This window comes from Antechinus flavipes, chromosome 5, assembly GCF_016432865.1.
Source record: "Antechinus flavipes isolate AdamAnt ecotype Samford, QLD, Australia chromosome 5, AdamAnt_v2, whole genome shotgun sequence".
Classification (NCBI taxonomy): Eukaryota; Metazoa; Chordata; class Mammalia; order Dasyuromorphia; family Dasyuridae; genus Antechinus; species Antechinus flavipes.
The window spans coordinates 260,362,444-260,380,000 of NC_067402.1; positions in this window are offsets into that span (position 1 = coordinate 260,362,444).

The window sequence follows — 17,557 nt, forward strand, 5'->3', positions numbered from 1 at the left end:
ATACTTTAACATGTTATAATTGTTATCATGGCATTTGCCTGACTGAAATTAGAATCATTTATCAGTACTTGAAATAAAACAAGAATACACTATTGGCCCAACATGCAGTTTACATTTCAAATAGATCAGATTCAAGGGAACTCATACTTATATGTCCATATAATAATACAGAAACATGTTCGATAGTGACACACATAAAAGAAATGGATAGTAGAGTTCACAGGGAGTTACAAAGTTAATACTCTAATGCAGCAGAATATCTTCCAAACAATGAGAGTTGATAAATTCAACAAGTCAATACTCTAATGCAGCAGAATATCTTCCAAAGAATGAGTGTTGATAAATTCAACAAGTGCTCATAGAGTGGATGATTCCTTAATTTATTATATAACTGACAAATTCAGGCAATATGTTAACAGTAAATACAAAATAGAGTTAAAAACTATCTATAATCCAACACTGTTATCACAGAATTAAAGGGCTAGAAACAAATATTCTAAATAGACTTCATTATTCATTCTGCCTGTGTACTCTATTTAGAGGTACACAGACGGAATGAATAATAATAATATATATATATTTTTTTCCATATCCACAATAGATTTGATATTTCTGGTATCTGCCACCTTATCCATTTAAAAATTCTTTATGCATTCATTCCAGAAAGAAGATCTATAAAGGATATCTAAGAAATGATGTACAAAACTTTTCAATTTTGTAAATAATTTTAAAAAATTGCTGTTTTAAATCTCCAAATATTAACTCAATGTTATTAACATATAAAATTTCCTTCAATACATGTAATTTAGCATTTATGGAAAATCAAGCTACTTACAGAGATATTGATGATAACTCTCAGGAAATAAAATTTTAAAATTTGAACATTGCTTATTTTACGATATAAAATTAGTTTATCATACATCAGTCCAAAAAAGTCTTAAATTTTGTATTACAATAAATTATATAGGCTTAGTATATGTCATCCTATTCAAGTACCAAGGTGTTGAAGGAAGGTTAGAACTTTGAAATGGAAAACAATTACTTCCCTAAAAGCATGAAACAAAAAAATATTAGCAACATAAGCATTTTAACTAATTTGCTTATCAATATTTTTACTCACTCAATTAAGCTAAAAATTAGTTAAATAATTATTTTCTAGATAGATGAGAGACAACTTGCCTATTATTTTTCTAACCTTAGTTTTTGTTGTTGTTGTTGTTGTTGTTGTTGTTGTTCTTTTTCCTTCACTCATTTATGAAACATTTTCTGACTGGGGAAGAAAATGACTCAATGTCTATGAAGAGCTGGAACACATGTGACTGTTTAATTTCCAGGAGAGAGAAATAGCCTATGCTGCCAGAAGTGAACAATATTTGCTATGTGTATATTCTGTGTGGGCATCATTGAAAGTCTGGCAATAACATGATGATTCTATTTTTTTGTATCTCAAAATTAACAAAGTGGACAAGTTGGATAGAAAAATCACCCTTAGTTTCCAAAACATCTAGACAAATGAACTCATGGGATCTTGGTGTAAGTGAATATTTACACATAATTCTTTTTATTAATTATTATTTTTGTTTTACATTTGATCTATATTTCCCTTTGTGAAAAGTTCAGAAAAACAAATGGGTATTGTGTCTAAGTTGATTAAATCTTGGGATGGATTAAAATGTCATATTGCTCTGCAACATTAGTTGATCACGTTTATAATGAATATACCTTTAAAAGAAAGCAACAAATTGATATATTGAGAAATAATTGTCAGGGAGACTAATAAACTCCAGAAAAGCATTATGGAGTTTACACATGAGAAAGTTCCTGAAGGAAGAGAGAGATTTCACCAGATGGCCTGAAATGACATGGGGCAGGACAATATACAGGAAAATGACCAAAATAGTTTAACTGAAAAAGAGAGAAGACAAGCAATATGAAGTAAGGGTGCAAAGCAGAGTTAAGAGTCCTCCTACTGTCCAGGACCTTAGGAGCCAACATCCCTGCATCTACTAAATGATGAATGGTAAGTGATTTTCTTTCCCACTTATTGGGTAAAACATTTGTTTTCACTTTGTATTTCATCCTCTGGTTACCTCATTTTAACATTCTGAAACTATGCCACTGGTATCGAAGGTGCAACAAGGTGGGCCAACAAAGAACTCCCAGTACATCTGGAGCTCCTCATATTCTATATGAAAAGGAGGGAGTCTTTAGTTGCTTTCTCTCCCTGATTCCAAGGTAGCCATCTTTCACCATCTATGTTTCTCACTTCCTGCTGTCTACTCTTTTTTTTTTTTAAATCTTTTGTCACTATTTCCTGTCATCAGCCTACAATACAGAGATCTGACAGAAAACAGTATTATCTGTATAACTAAGTAAACTGAAAAGTAGCTCATTCAGTTGCTAAAACTAAGTTGAATGCAAAAGCTGAATGCCTGTTAACAGAGACAATTCCTGGAGCCAGTCAATCACTTCACATCATACATATCTGTTTCTGTTCTCTCTTTGTCTATTGAACTCTCTCCTTCAAATATCTCTTTATGTAATGGGCTGAAACTGAGCACATATACTGAGGTTCAGACAAGCAAGCACTTAAGGCTAATTACCAATTGGACAAGACGCTATTAGCATTTGCTTGGAAAATGGCCCATCCCATCATTCTGTGCTGGCTCGCTCTATTGGTCTATAGAGAGATTTGGAGGAGGGATTCAAGGGTGGAGTAAGAAAGCCAGAGTGACTCCTGGCCGGATTTGTGTCACCATTCCTCTCACAAAGAATAAAGATCAATGACTTTTGCTTATCCTGACTCCAGCTGAATCTAAAGAATCCAGGGTTCATTACATCTTTGTATTTTTATTCCTGCTCAAGCAAGCCTTCAGTGATACTGCTTTTAGGCCCAGTGATTAGCACTAGAACTTCATGCAATTTCTTATCTTCTATGTATTTGATAATAGACACTATTCAAGCCCTCACATTCCTAGCCCCTATTTCTCTAGCTCCCAGATACCATTTTTCTTTTTTTCAATAGAAACCCCACTATCTACATTAATATAATCTTACCTTCATGTTTTCCAAACGAAATACTGTCTTTTATGTTTTGATTTGTGGACACAAATATATGTGTTGCAGATATTTCTGGGAGACTTTCAGGGGAACACTGATCAAATGAAAACATCAACAAGTTAGCAAGTCCACTGAAATGTTTTCTGCTGTAAATCGTGAAGAATTTCCACTTAAGAGAGAAATGAGGATTCTACCAAAATAAAATGTTTTTGTAACATTTTCTCCAAAAGAATCACATCATGCTTACACTTTTCAAGATTACTCTTTATCTTTTTCTTTTGAGTACATAACTCTGGTAAACATTGGTCAGCAGGTTGGGATATACTTTTTCAGACGGAAATGGCTTACTTGTAAGTAATGACAAAATTCTAATGCAATAATACTATTTTTCATATGATAACAATATGGGAGAAAATAATATTAATTGTACATAATCTCCCTTAGAAATATTGGCCTATTTGATAGTGGCCTGGGCTTGGAATCAGGATGATTTATCTTCATGAATTAAATTCTGGTCTCAGACATTAGTTGTGTGGCTTTGGGCAATTTATTAAATTCTGTTTGCCTCTATTCCTTACTGAGAAGTTAGTACCAAACACTTCTGTCCCTTTGGCAAGAAAAAATATGGTCTTGAAGAGTCAGACAAGATGGAAATGACTGAACAAGAACAGAACCTTCTTGCCCAGTGCAATTTGATCTAGGTTTAAATCTATATATCCATCTATCCATGCATCTTTATTTATGTATGTCTGAAATTTGAAAATAAAGCACACTTATACACACACACATATGTGTATATATATATATATACATATATATTACACATATTACAATATATACATATACCTAATTTGTACAAGCATATATACATTCATACACAAAAATACAAATAAAAACAAACAAAAGAAACAAGATTTAAAGAAAGCAAAAAAAAAAAAGTATAAAAAGAGAGGAGATTATGTCTTATATACACTCACCAGTGGCATTTCTCCAATCATCACAGAAACAGAAAATAGATCATCCAGATCTATTGTACTATATAATTCATTGTTGCTCGTTGAGTATTCAATAAATTATCACCTTGTCTACACCTCTTCCATGCTTATATTCGGATTTTTTCTCTTGGTTTATTTTCTTGTCCTCATGCTTGATGTCTTTAATCAACTGGATGGCCTCCAAACCCATTTTGGATCATGATTTTTTTTTTAATCTCTCAGAAGTACCTGGTAAAAATGGTCTCCTTTCTTCATTTTATCTACATTAATAAGCATAAGTATACTTGTTTCCCTTTTCTTGTCTTCATATCCTATGCCTCTGATTTTGGTTATTTTCAACATAAAGCTGGGAGCTAATCCCTTTAATCGGGCCTATCATAGTTCCAAAAGAGATTGTGCTGTGACCCAGTTTTCTGACCCTCTTTTGCCAGAAGATATGGAAACCAATTTTACTCTCAAGTTCCTAAAATTTAAGTAGTCTCTGAGATAACTGCATTGAAATGTTTCTTAACAACTAACACATTAAAAAGTTACCTTAGTTTATAATCATTTAAGTCCCCTAAATCTTTGCAACTTCTTCATTTCTATTCATGACATCTTCTATATTTTTCCAGTTTCTTAGCCTTAAAAACTCAGTTATCACCTTTGCTCTCTGCAACCCAATAATTGCTACACACTAGTGAAGCTTTCCCTAAAATAAACAAGTTGTTTAACATTTCCTACTTCCCCAACCATTCCAGTTTATTTTATTTGGTCACACCTTACACCCTATTGAAACAACTTTTTGCCTATAATGTATATTTGTTCCAGATAATCTACTAGACTGATTTCAAAATGCTTTCTTCAAATACACTTCAAAAATATTATATACTGCATAAAAAATGACAGTGATTCCTCACACTATCTTTTTACAAAAAATAATGTATGCTTCTTTCACAGACTTTCTATTATAGCTAAAAGTCAAGATTTATATTACTTTGCAAGTATTCTTATTTTCTTCTGCCTATCTTCTCTCCTGGAAGGTTTTCCTCTTTCCTTTCTGCCAATCAAATTTTAATCCTACTATTGAGCCCTAATTCTTTCACGAAGTCTTTCTTGATTAAACACAATTAATTTTGTCATTTCCCTTTTGTGTTGATCTCAGCAGTGGTATACACAATTTGAAGAGAAAAAAATAGCTGTATCGTACTCATGAGAGCAAAACTTTTTCATAGAGGGTCTAGTGAGAAAAGACCTACAAAACTTATTTGTTTTTGTGCCATGAGGTTAATATGATGAGGCTTCCATAAGGGAAAAAGTAGGACACCATCCTTACTGAGACATGACAGCTCTTGGTAAAATCTTGATAGAATAACATCTGTATTATTAGACCAAGATAGGACAATAGAAACATTCAGTTCAGGGCAACTCAGTGGATAGAACATCAGCCCTGAAGTCAGAAGGACCTGAGTACAAAACTGGTCTCAGACACTTAATACTTCCTAGCTATGTGACTCTGGGCATGTCACTTAATCCTAATTGCCTCAGGGAAAAAAGAAAAGAAATGTGCAGTTTAGAGAAACTCAAAATGACTTTAGAAGTCATCCATGATTCATAACTGTGAAAAGCAATCTAATGATATTTCATTATTTACTATTCATTGCTTTTAAGTCATGCTAAACATCAAGCAATATAGACACCCGATTAAAAATACATTTAAAAAAGGAGTCTTTTACTTTCTGTGCATGTGTGTATGTGAGAGTTTTGTAAAACTTAGGGAATGCTATTCAAAGAAATATTTTGAGTGCATAAATAAAAAAAAAGTTTAAATAGGAAATGGCTTAAAAATTAGAAAATCATTCAACATTCCAAATGAGATCACCACAGATTTATAACCTCAACTGGACCCTCACTGCTTCCAGTAATCCTACTATTCCTCCCTTATCGATTGACTATCCTTCTCTCCACAGCAGCTCTTCCATACATTTTCATCCTCTCTCAGACCTTCCATGGTATCCTTCCCCCCATACTTTCAACTGAGAAACTTGCTTTATATTTTACTAAAAAAATCAAAGCCATGTGACATGAAGCCATCTCCCTCATCTCTCCTCTTTTACATCTCTGCCAATTTCTCCTTCATCTCTACTTTGCATGATGAAGTGGGTTTACTCCTTGCCAAGATTGAGCTTTCTACTTGTTCAGGTGAACCTGTGCCAACCCGTCTCCTCCAATAGATTTGCTCCCTCTCATACCAACGCTTATCATTCATTTTTAATTACTGCAACCTATTAGATCATTCCACCTTTCTTAAAGATGTGTCCATGTTGCCTGCATGCTGAAAACTCCCACAGATCCTTTGATCCCTGTTATTATCCCTGCTGTTCTTTGTAGTGCCCTAAGTAACCTCCACATTATATTTTTTGTTTGTTTGTTTGTTTTTACTGCAAGCAACCAGAAATGTAATCAAGTAACAGAATGAATCAAAGTAGACTTTTCAAGAACTTTTTCAGGCAAGGAACTCTGAAATTGGAACCCAATACTTACAAAAGAAAGTAACAAACCCCAAAATACCTACCAAAAATAAAATGAAGGAGATGGCTATTTTAAAAAATAATGATTAGAGCACCGAGGCTGCAGTCACAAAGATCTGAGTTAGAGTCCAGAAAGACAGAGTGAATCTCAGCTGATTGAGAATACCTATTGTGCTGCTGAGAGACTGGGTGAGAAGGAATCAGCACCTGATGAGTAGAGAAGCAGTAAGGCAGGAACCCTGTTGGCTGTGGGCCACTTGCAGGAGAGTGGAGCTCTTGGTTTGGGGCTCCTAATCAGAGTGTAGAGCTAGGAGTGTAGAGCTTATCTATTCTTAGAGCCCATGATTAGAGGTGTTTACACTAATACCTCTTATTCAAAAAAAAAAAAATTGAACTAGCAAAGAAGAAAGAACCCAACCACTGAAACATATTATTAGAACAGGATTAGACCAGATGGACATTTAAGGAACTAAAAGCTTCTTCCTCAAAGAGTATTGTAAGATGGCTTCTGGCCCTGAGAGAATTTATAGAAAAAAAATTTTTAAAAATTAATTCAAAAATCAAATGAAAGACACTGAGGAAAAACTGAACAAAATAAAAATAAAAGCCACCCAAGAAAATCAATAAGTTTATGAGACAAAAGTTAACCTCTCAACTAGAAAAGGAGGTATAGAGGCTCAAAGATGAAAATAATTGAAAATTAGAATTGGGCAAAACCTGTTAAAATTGAGCTTTTTCAAAGCCAGTGAAACTATGGCAAACCAAGAAATAACAAAACAGATTATAAATAATGAGAAAATTGTTACAGCATGTGAAAATACTATATGAAAATGACATATCTGACTAACAGATCAAGAAATAAAATATAGGAATAATTGGACAGCCAGAAAATTGAGACCAAAAAAAGGTCCACTAATCAATGCCTCAAAGAGAAGCTTTGTGGAAAATACATAGGAATATTTTTACCAAATTCTGAAATCCCCACATCAAAAAGAAAATTTTTCAAGAAGCAAAAAAACCCAAAAAACAAAAAATAAAACAATTCAAATACAATTTTTGGAGCTACAATTAGAATTGTACAAAAGTTATCACCATCTACAATAACAGACCACAGACTCTGGAATCAATCTATCCACAATAAAAAAACAGGCCTGTGGCCAAAAATATCATATCCAGTAAAATTATCTATAATTTTGAATAAGAAAAAAAAATTCAGCATTTTCTATCAACCAAACCTGAGCTGAACAGAAAATTTAACATAAGAGTCAATATCAAAGATCACTTTTAAGGAACTCACATAGACAAACTGTTTAAACATCAATAAATTGTTTATTCTTTTTACATGGGAACTGTATAATATATATATTTAAAATTCACATAAAAAAAGAAAGAAGGTCAAGTTAAGGTTAAATAGTAAAAATGTTATACAAATGAAGTGTAGAAGAAGAATAGAAACTGGCATTAATTAGAGGGGGAGAACATAAAGTTCTGAAAATCTTACATCAGGAATTGGTTCAATAGTCAACACTACATATATACCACGAAGAGTATAGGACCCTCCAAAATCCATAAAGAAATAAGGGCAGAGGGATGGGCAGACAGGGATGCAAAGGGTGAGAAAAGAAGACAAGAGAAGGATCCTTGGGTGGGGGTAGATAAAGTGTGTATATATATACTTTATATATTGATTTGGTATTTTGTTGTTATATTTTGAATCCTTCCTGGGGTTTTGCAGGACACATGACAATGTTCTCTTTTATTTTGCTTTATTTTGTTTTGTATTCCTTTTCTGTTTTTCTTTTTTCTTACTCTGTTTTTTCAAATAAAATAAATAAAAATAAATAAATAAAATGCCACAGAAAAACAAACAAAAAAATTACAAATAGAGTGAAATTCTAATATACCACTAGGGGGAATGCACATTGGTCCAGGTGTTTTAGAAAACAACATACAACAGTCATAAAACTGATTCTATCTTTTTATTCCATTGCTGAGAATTCATTCTTAAAAGAGCAAAGGAAAGAAAAATGTGTATATGTACACATATTTTTGTGTACAAAAATATTTTTAGTGGCTCTATTTGTAAAAATATATTGGAGACAATCTGTACAACCAACATTTAGAGAAAAGTTATTATTATGGTATGGATCACAGATTTGGAGCTAGAAGGGACTTAAATATCATATAGGAAACAAGGATTTTAAAATGTCATTTGTTTTAAAGTGGCAGTCATAGGATAATGAAGCCTGGTCCTCCATTACAAATGTAATACTTTTTAGTGCATAGAAAATACAAAAGTACCAGGAAATGTGGAGTGATATATGTATTTAGCAGAAATCAAATTGCATAAAAGTTTATTTTACCCAGTTTTTCAGAAAACAAGTAAAAACAAAAAAACAAAAACACACAACAAAACTAAACTAGAGGTGGAGACACTTGAAAGAAAGCTTGACACACTACAAAAGTATATTTGTTTTAAAATCATTTGGGTCCATTTAACTCCATTTGGATTTTTGACGTTAAATGCTAAAGAGATTGTAGACTATTATATATATATTTTTTTTACCAAAGCATAGTACCCTTTAAACTGAAATATAAACATAGAAATAATTCAATAAAGAATCTTTACCTCTGTATCAAAATCCAATTCCTTATCTGTGCTTGGCAAGTGATCATCAGGTCCTGGATTATCAGAGAGTCTTTCAAAAAGAAACCCAAAATTAGTATTTTTATTTCCAGAAGTTAATCATGAACAAGAAGGCTTTTTAGTTGTTGCAAGGTGCTTTAACACCAAATGATACATTAAAAAAAATGACATAGCAGGATATATCAACTATTCCTATTCCAAAGTTTATTTTGGCAGAAAAGAAAATATTCATGTAGAAGCTACCAATAGATCTATCCTCCAGCATAACCTCTTTTTAAATTTTTACACACTTCTAAAGTTTACAAATGAACACAATAGGACATTACAAATCCCAGAGTCATCAAAATCCTGGAATCTATTTGTAGGATATCACTGTTCTCTGTATCTTCCCTACTAAGTCCTGACAAACACTTTCACTGTAAATCTCTTTATTTTTCTTAAAGTTACCCTTCAAAGGTTTCAGCTCTAGATGAGTTGTATTTATTGTTGTTCAATCATTTCTTTGTGATCCCAATTAGCATATTCTTCACAAAGATACCAAAGTGGTTTGCCATTTTTTCCCCAGTTCATTTCACAGATGAGGAAACTGAGGAAAATAGGATTAAGTGGGACTTGCCTGGCATCACAAGCTAATAAGTATCTGATCCAGATTAGAACTCATAAAAATGAGTCTTTTTGATTTCAAGCCCAGAACATTACTCACTGCTTTTCCTAGTTTTCCTTTAGATATGAGAGTAGGTCATACATTCCAATCTCAGAAAAGTCTTTATTAAAAGGGCAAGCATTTATCTTCCTTGTTAGAATCGATTTTTACAATTGCTATGGTAATCTGCTTTCAGGGAGTTTCAATGCCATATTTATCAATTTACCTGGGGTGGAAGAGGAGGGTTGTTGGGTCCATAATTTAAGGAATATGGGGTATATGACTTGTGATTGACTGGTGCAGGGAACTTCCAGAGAGGAAATAATGCAGATTGGGAACTGTTGTGTGTGTTGACAGGGACACTTGCTGAGTGTGACAAATAGAAAACTTGAATCCAGTTTATCTTTATTCCCACTTCTACTCCTTGTCTATAAACTCCAAGGCAGTCTTCTTGTCAGTTCCTTAGGATGTGTTAGCACCAAGACAGCTTTTCTTTCTTTCTTTTTTAGCTCCATTTCTTTGATAGACAGGCCCAATTTCTATTCCCTTCACCTTAACCTTGCCAACTGACGACTTTTTTGATCTTGGTTTTTTTTTTTTTAACATCCTTCTCCTCTTTCAGTTGAATTTCATCTCTTTCTCCTCCTCCTCTTCTTTTTCTTCCTCCTCCTCCTTTTTCCCCTTCTCCTCTTCCTGTTCTTCCTTAGCCTTTACCTTGTTTTGTTTGTTATGTCCTCCCCATCTTCAAATCCTCTTCAAAAACTCACTTTCTTTTCTTCCTTTAGATGGAGTCTCTCTCCTTCAACTCGTCACTTCAATTTCCCCTAAGTTTATTCAATCTTTTAATTTTTCCAGATTCTTAAGGATTCAAAATCACATTCACATTTGTTTTCAGATTAAATTCTTAATTAAATTCAGATAAAAAAGATTTCATTCTGCCCCATTAATAGGAATAATGTAAATGCTGCAACATGTGCATCAACCATAATCCCCTACAAAGGAGATCAATTTCCCAGCACTGTCTTATTAGCATATCTGAGATTGATTCAACCATCTCATTAGGTATCCTGCAACTACTCAAAACTACTCAACTAGACACAATGTACATGAGAGTTTGTTCTTAACCTAGACTGACTGTTTCCTGTCCCCTCCCTAACTCCTTAATGGCCTCTTTTTTCCCTAGATCAAGTCCTTAATTACCTCTCCCTCTTCCCTCTGACTTTAAAAAGCCATGTCACTTGAAGCATCTTGATTAATCATATATTATTTAGCCCATAAGCTGTTTCAAATTGTGGCTGTGATAAGTATCTCAAGTGAATTTGTCACATTAGGAACAGCTCTCCCACTTGGTACCTGGGTGCTTTATATATCTGATTCTTCTTCACTGTTGGATAAAAGTAGGAAGAAAGGTTCCAAATGTTGAGATTCTTGGTATCATAGGATTCTTTCCATCAACCTTCTGACACAATCACTCTTCACTTTGCCTCTTGTAGGTTTTTTCCTTTTATTTTTTCAATTTTTTTTATCATTTTCAGAAATACTACATTCTACTTATCATTTAGAAAGCAGAAATGTATTTTTTCCACACTTTTCACCTTCTTCTGCAGTAAGACTAACTCTTATCACTGATAGCAACAAAGAGCACAGAATCTGTAGGTCACTGCAAAAATAACATTCTGTGCTGAGAAAAAATGAGTTCATTAAAAGTGAAATACTTAGTCTTTAGGCATTGTTGTTATAGACCTTTATAGCTAAATGCTTTGTCACATATTTGCCTTTCTAGGAACTATAGAAAAATGTGTTTTTTTAAAAAGGCTTACCACTTCTTCTCAAGATACCAGCTTATGTATATGTCTTTAATTGGAAACAAGAATATTCCTGCCAGTCTCAAAATGAAAAGTGGTACTTTTTCTACCAAAGTTGGCCACAAGAGTTCCAAGCAGAAACCATTCACTAGACACTTCCCTCTTCTTTTCTATTGCTTCTCTCCTTGCTGAGTAATTTCCAATACCATTTCTTGTCTGAATTTCTGATCCTGGTCCCAGTGACTAATCGCACCCAGTCTTGATAACTCCTTTATCAGAGCACTTAGGTTAATCTCCACAAGTATAAGATGATACATATTTGCACCACAGATGTGCCTTATAAGGCTTGTTAGGAATTCATCTCAAGTGGCGAGTATGTGGTGTGGCCATATGGAACTGGTTCATTCTTCATTCATCCAATAACTATTTATTAATAATTACAGTAGAGCATTGTGGATAGGAAGTAGAAAGGGGGTAAAAATATAGTGGATTCAATTTCATCCTTTGTCAAATACAGATTTTAAGAGTCCAAACAAGTCACTTGTGACAGGCAACTCTCAACACAAAATAATTGTCAATCTTATGGATAAAAAAACACACACTCACCCACACAGTGTACATAAATGTTCAAATGTGTGTTAGTCATATATTGGATTAGTTGATGTCTTTGGGAGGATGGTGGGAGAAAGGAAAGGAGAAAAATTTGGAACACAAGGTTTTGCAAAGGTGAATGTTGAAAATTATCTTTACTTGTATTTTAAAAATAAAAGGCTATTATTTTAAAAGAAAAAAAAATGTGTGTTAGTGTGTGTCTTTCGATGTGTGTGTGTATATGTAGGATTATATTTTGGTATATTATTTGTATATTGCATATATATATATGTGTGTGTGTATACATCTATACATATATATATACACAAACATATATACATAATAATGCATATTATATATATATATATACACACACATATACTTGTGTGTACATACACACATACCAATTAGGTGTTTAGTACAGCTAATTTTTTGAAAGACATTTAATGAAGTACAAACATGGATTAGTGTGATAGTGGAAATTTGTGAAATTAAAGATATGACTTTTGGAAGCATAAGAGTCTTCTTTGCCCTAAATTGAAAAACTCATTGAAGATTGGACCAAGAGTATAAATTAAAAGAAATGTAAACCTGCTACAAAGCCTACCTGCTTATAGACTCTTCTGCAGAACTTTCTTCTGTTATTGTATAAAAAAAGTAAAATACAATTAAAACTTACTACATAAATAGAATATGAAAAGCACAATTTTAAAGCACTTCTATAATGTATAATGTGAAAAGCATAATTTACAAGCACTTCTACAATGTGTTTTTTTGAGCAATGACAATATGATTTAAATGGAATTGTGCTACAGATAAATGTCTATAAGTAGAATGAGGTGTGTAGAAAGAGGTGGTCTTTCTACTATATTAGATTGAGTATTAGATTAATTATTAGATATCTGTCAGTGATTTGGTTACATTAACTGTTTCACACTGATAGAACACAATATCTCTAGCAGTCATAATAAATATAAGGAACAAACTGCTATAACATGATTAATCTGGCTTTTTAATGGAACTAGATTGCAAAAAAACCACATTGAAAAAGATGACCTTTCTCACCACAATCCTCACAGATGGAATGTTTGGAGATGTTGTACTGCCAAATTTAGCATGACATGGCACAGCTTATTTGTTCCATTCTGTAAATCAGGGAAATTCAGAGACTTTCTGTTACTATCACATAACACATTTCCACTTTTTCTCCATGGGCAAGAGGTCTAACACAGGGTAACTTATCTAGACCTCTACAATCCCTAGAAGAAATGGGTTAATGAACAGCAAATCAATGTATTTTCTCTTTTCAACCCTTCCTGGAAAGGGAAACAAAAAATAAAAGTGAAACTTTTCATATGCAATGCATATCTATTATTTTTTTCTGATCTTTTGATTGCAAAATATAGTGTGTGTACATATATATATATATATATATATATATATATATATATATATACATATATATATATATATTCAGCTAGGAAATGAAATAAGCACTTCTATTTTTCTATCAACCATCACACAAATTTAAGGGAAAGAACTAAGAACTGACCATTTGCCCATTTCACTGGGTATATTATATTATTATTTGACTCATAACTATTCTGCAAAATTTACTTTCTCCAAACCATTGAACACAATGCCGCCAGATTGTTTTTGACCTCGTTATGTTCAACTAGATAGGCGATTTCATTTGTATAGAAATCACAGTGATAAAAACTACTTCCATTGATAGAATACAATTTAGAGAGAAATTGCCTAAGTGAATTAGTAAATTGAGGCATTTAGACATTAAGCAACCTGGGTAAAGTCAACCAGGTAATATATATCAAAAGTGGGTTTTAAATCCATGCCTTTTAGCTGTAAATGACAGCTTTTTATTCAGTTTTACCAACTGGCTAGGACATTCAAGAGTATTCTCTGTGTCTATTCAGACTGAGAATTTAGAGTTTCCTGTACTCCCTAATGTATTTTGGAATTAAGACTTCTGTATAGAGCCTAATAAATATTGCGTTATTTAGTAAAGATTATATGAGTAACCAATATGACTCTTACATTCTTTCTCCCCATTTAAACATAAGCAAGCTAAAAATGTCATGCCATATTGTACAACATAAAATGATATTCCTAGATACTATCCCAAAGGGTGGAAGGTCTGAATAAGTTAGCTAAATTTATACAAAAAATAGTTAATGTTTCTCCCTATTTAGATATAGTCAGGAGATATATTACTCTAGCAGTTTTTTAAAAAGATAAAAGCAAGAAGGCAGAGCCAATATATCAGACAAATCTTTGTCTAAGCACTTACTGACTTCTCTTAGGTCAACACCAGATCAAGCATCTGAATTGATTTTGAAGAGATGGAACCCACAAATATTTGGAGTGTAATAGATATCCAGTAGAAGATCTTTAGGAAGAACTGTCAAAATGTTAGGGTGGAGAGGAGGTGACCCACCATAGGCATGATTCAAGGACCCAGGTAAGAGTGGCTTCTGCACACTGGGTAAATCTATTGGGAGTCTCTTAGCCAAAATACTGCAAAATACTGAATGCTGATTCAATAAACAAGTGGATCAGCTGACTAGCTGAGAGACCTTCAATGCAACTACAGAAGGCAAATAGTAAAACCCTGAAACCCAGCATAACAAGTGAGGTTTGGCCACACTCACACAGCACTAAAAGGAAGCCAGAAGGCCTGACCCCAGGGAAGTATAAAGCCGCTGTTTCCTCTAGAAGAAATTTGGGACAATCTCCATTTTGCTGTAAGAGCAGACCTCACAAAAAATGAAAAGCAAAAATAACTCAGACCATAGATAGGTTTTACAGAGACAGGAAAGAACAGATCTCAAACCCTGAAGACACTGGAGGCAAAACACTTCCAGATGAAACCTCAAAAAGTGATTTAAGTTCGGCCTCCAAGTCCTAAGATTCTCTTGGAAGAATTCAAAAAGGATTTTAATAAAGAGTTAGAAGGAAAAACAGAATTTGTCTGAAGAAAACCACTCCTTAAAGATAGTTTTATCAAAATGGAAAATGAAAACAACTCTTTGAAAAAGAGAATGTGAAATGGGGGAAAATAAATGAAACAACTCATTTAAAAGTTCAATTGGCCAAATGCAAAAGAAGGTAAAAAAGCTAACTGAAGAAAATAATTCAATACAAATTAGAATGAGACATTAAGAATCAGTCAAACCAAAGGAAAAAACTAAAAAAATAGAATAAAATATAAGATTGGAAAAACAGCTGACCTGCAAAAAATCCTGGAGAAACAATTTAAGAATTATTGGGCTACCTGAAAACCATTATGACAGAAAGAGCTTAGACAACATTTTTCAAAAAATCATCAATTGGAAGCCAGGAACATAGAAAACTACTATGGTGACAGAGAAAATCAAAACACGAACTCAGACAAGGACCAAATATCCACAGAGGAAATCTCAAAGAGTGATATGAATTGGTCTCAAGCCCAACAAGACTTTTTGAAAGTACTCAGAAAAGACTTTGAAAAGCAAATCAGAGAGGTATTAGAAAAAATGAGAGGCATGCAAGAAAGAGTCAATAGTTTGGGAAAGGAAAGAAAAAAGCTGATTGAAGAAAACTCCTTAAAAATATAATTGGCCAGATGCAAAAAAAAAAAAAAAAAAACTGAAGAAAATCACAAATTAAAAACCAGAATGGGGCAAATGTAAGATAATGACTTTCTGATTCATCAAGAATAGAGAGAAGAATATTACAAAATATCTCATTGGAAAAAATGGCTAACCTAGAAATAGATCTGGAAGATACAATTTAAATTATTGGCCATCCTGAAGGCCATGACCAAAAAAAAGAGCCTGGATAGCATTCTTCAGGAGATCACTAAATAAATCTGCCCTCATATTCTAAAAATAGAGGGGTAAATACTTATTAAAAGAACCCAAACATCATCTTCAGATAGAGATCCCACAAGGAAAACTACAAGGAACATTGTTTGGAAACTCCAAATCTATAATCTCAAAAAAAATATTGCAAGCTATCAAAAAACAAAACAACACAACACAACAACAACAACAAATTCACATTATTGATGAACACATTTTCAATCAGTCAAGATTACCCAGGATTTGGCAATGCCTACAATAAAGAAATGGAGGGCCTGAAATAATATATGCTTGAAAGTAAAGGATTGAGGGTTATAACCAAGAATTTACTGCCCAATTAGACTCAGCATCATCTTTCATGGAAGGCAATGGATTTTCATTGAAAAAACCAGAACTAAACAGAAAATTTAACCTACAAACACAGGACTCAAGAGAAACATAGAAAAGTAAACAGGAGAAAAATTTATAACTTTAAAAGGCTAAACTGTTTACATTTCTAGATGGAAAAAAAATTATCTATAACTCTTGAGTCCTGGGGCAGAGCGGGGGGGGGGGCATTATATGAAGAAAGGCTAGGGTTTTTGAATAAAGTCTGATTTGATGATATCAAAGAGAAAAACAATTAAGTGCTGGAAAAGTGTCTGTACTGGAAAAAGAGAAAAGAGGAGGTATAATGGAAAAATTCAAACACATTATGAAGTGCAAAAGACCTATTAAAATTCAGGGGGAAAAGAGAAGGGAATGAGGAGTATCTAAAGTTCAGTCTCAGTTTTGGCTGAAAAGAAGGAATAATAATCATTCAGTTGGGTATAAAAAATTAAATAACCTTATAAAGAAGTAGGAGAAGAAAGAGGACAAAAAAGGGAGAAAGAAGTTAGTAGAAAGGGGGAAAAAAACTAAGAAAAAAGTTAAAAGAAGAGATGAAAGAGTGATAGAAAAGATATGGGTAGGGTGTATTAAAAACACAAGAAAGAGAAGGAGAAGGTGTGATAAGAGATAAGGCAGTGACTGGGGTGGAAAATAAAACAGTTCTAAGGACAGGTGAAAAGAGAAAACAAAAGTATATACAAGGGAGAAAATAAGAAAATACAGAGCTGTTAATCATGATTGTGAACGTGAATGGGATGAACTCTCCCACAAAACAGAAGGAAATAGCATAATGGATTTAAAAGCAGAATCCTACAATATGTTGTTTACAAGAAACACATACAGAGTGAAGATAAAAGGCTGGAACACAATTTACTATGCTTCAATAAAAAAAAAAAAAGCAGAGGTAGAAATTCTGATCTCAGATAAAGCAAAAGTAAAAAAATATATATTATTAAAAGACATAAGGAATCAAAGTACATCTTGATAAAGGGTACCCTAAACAATGAAGTAGTAACAGTATTAAAAGCACATGGGAAAAGTGGTAGAGCAGCCAAATTCCTGGAGAAGTTTTTAAGC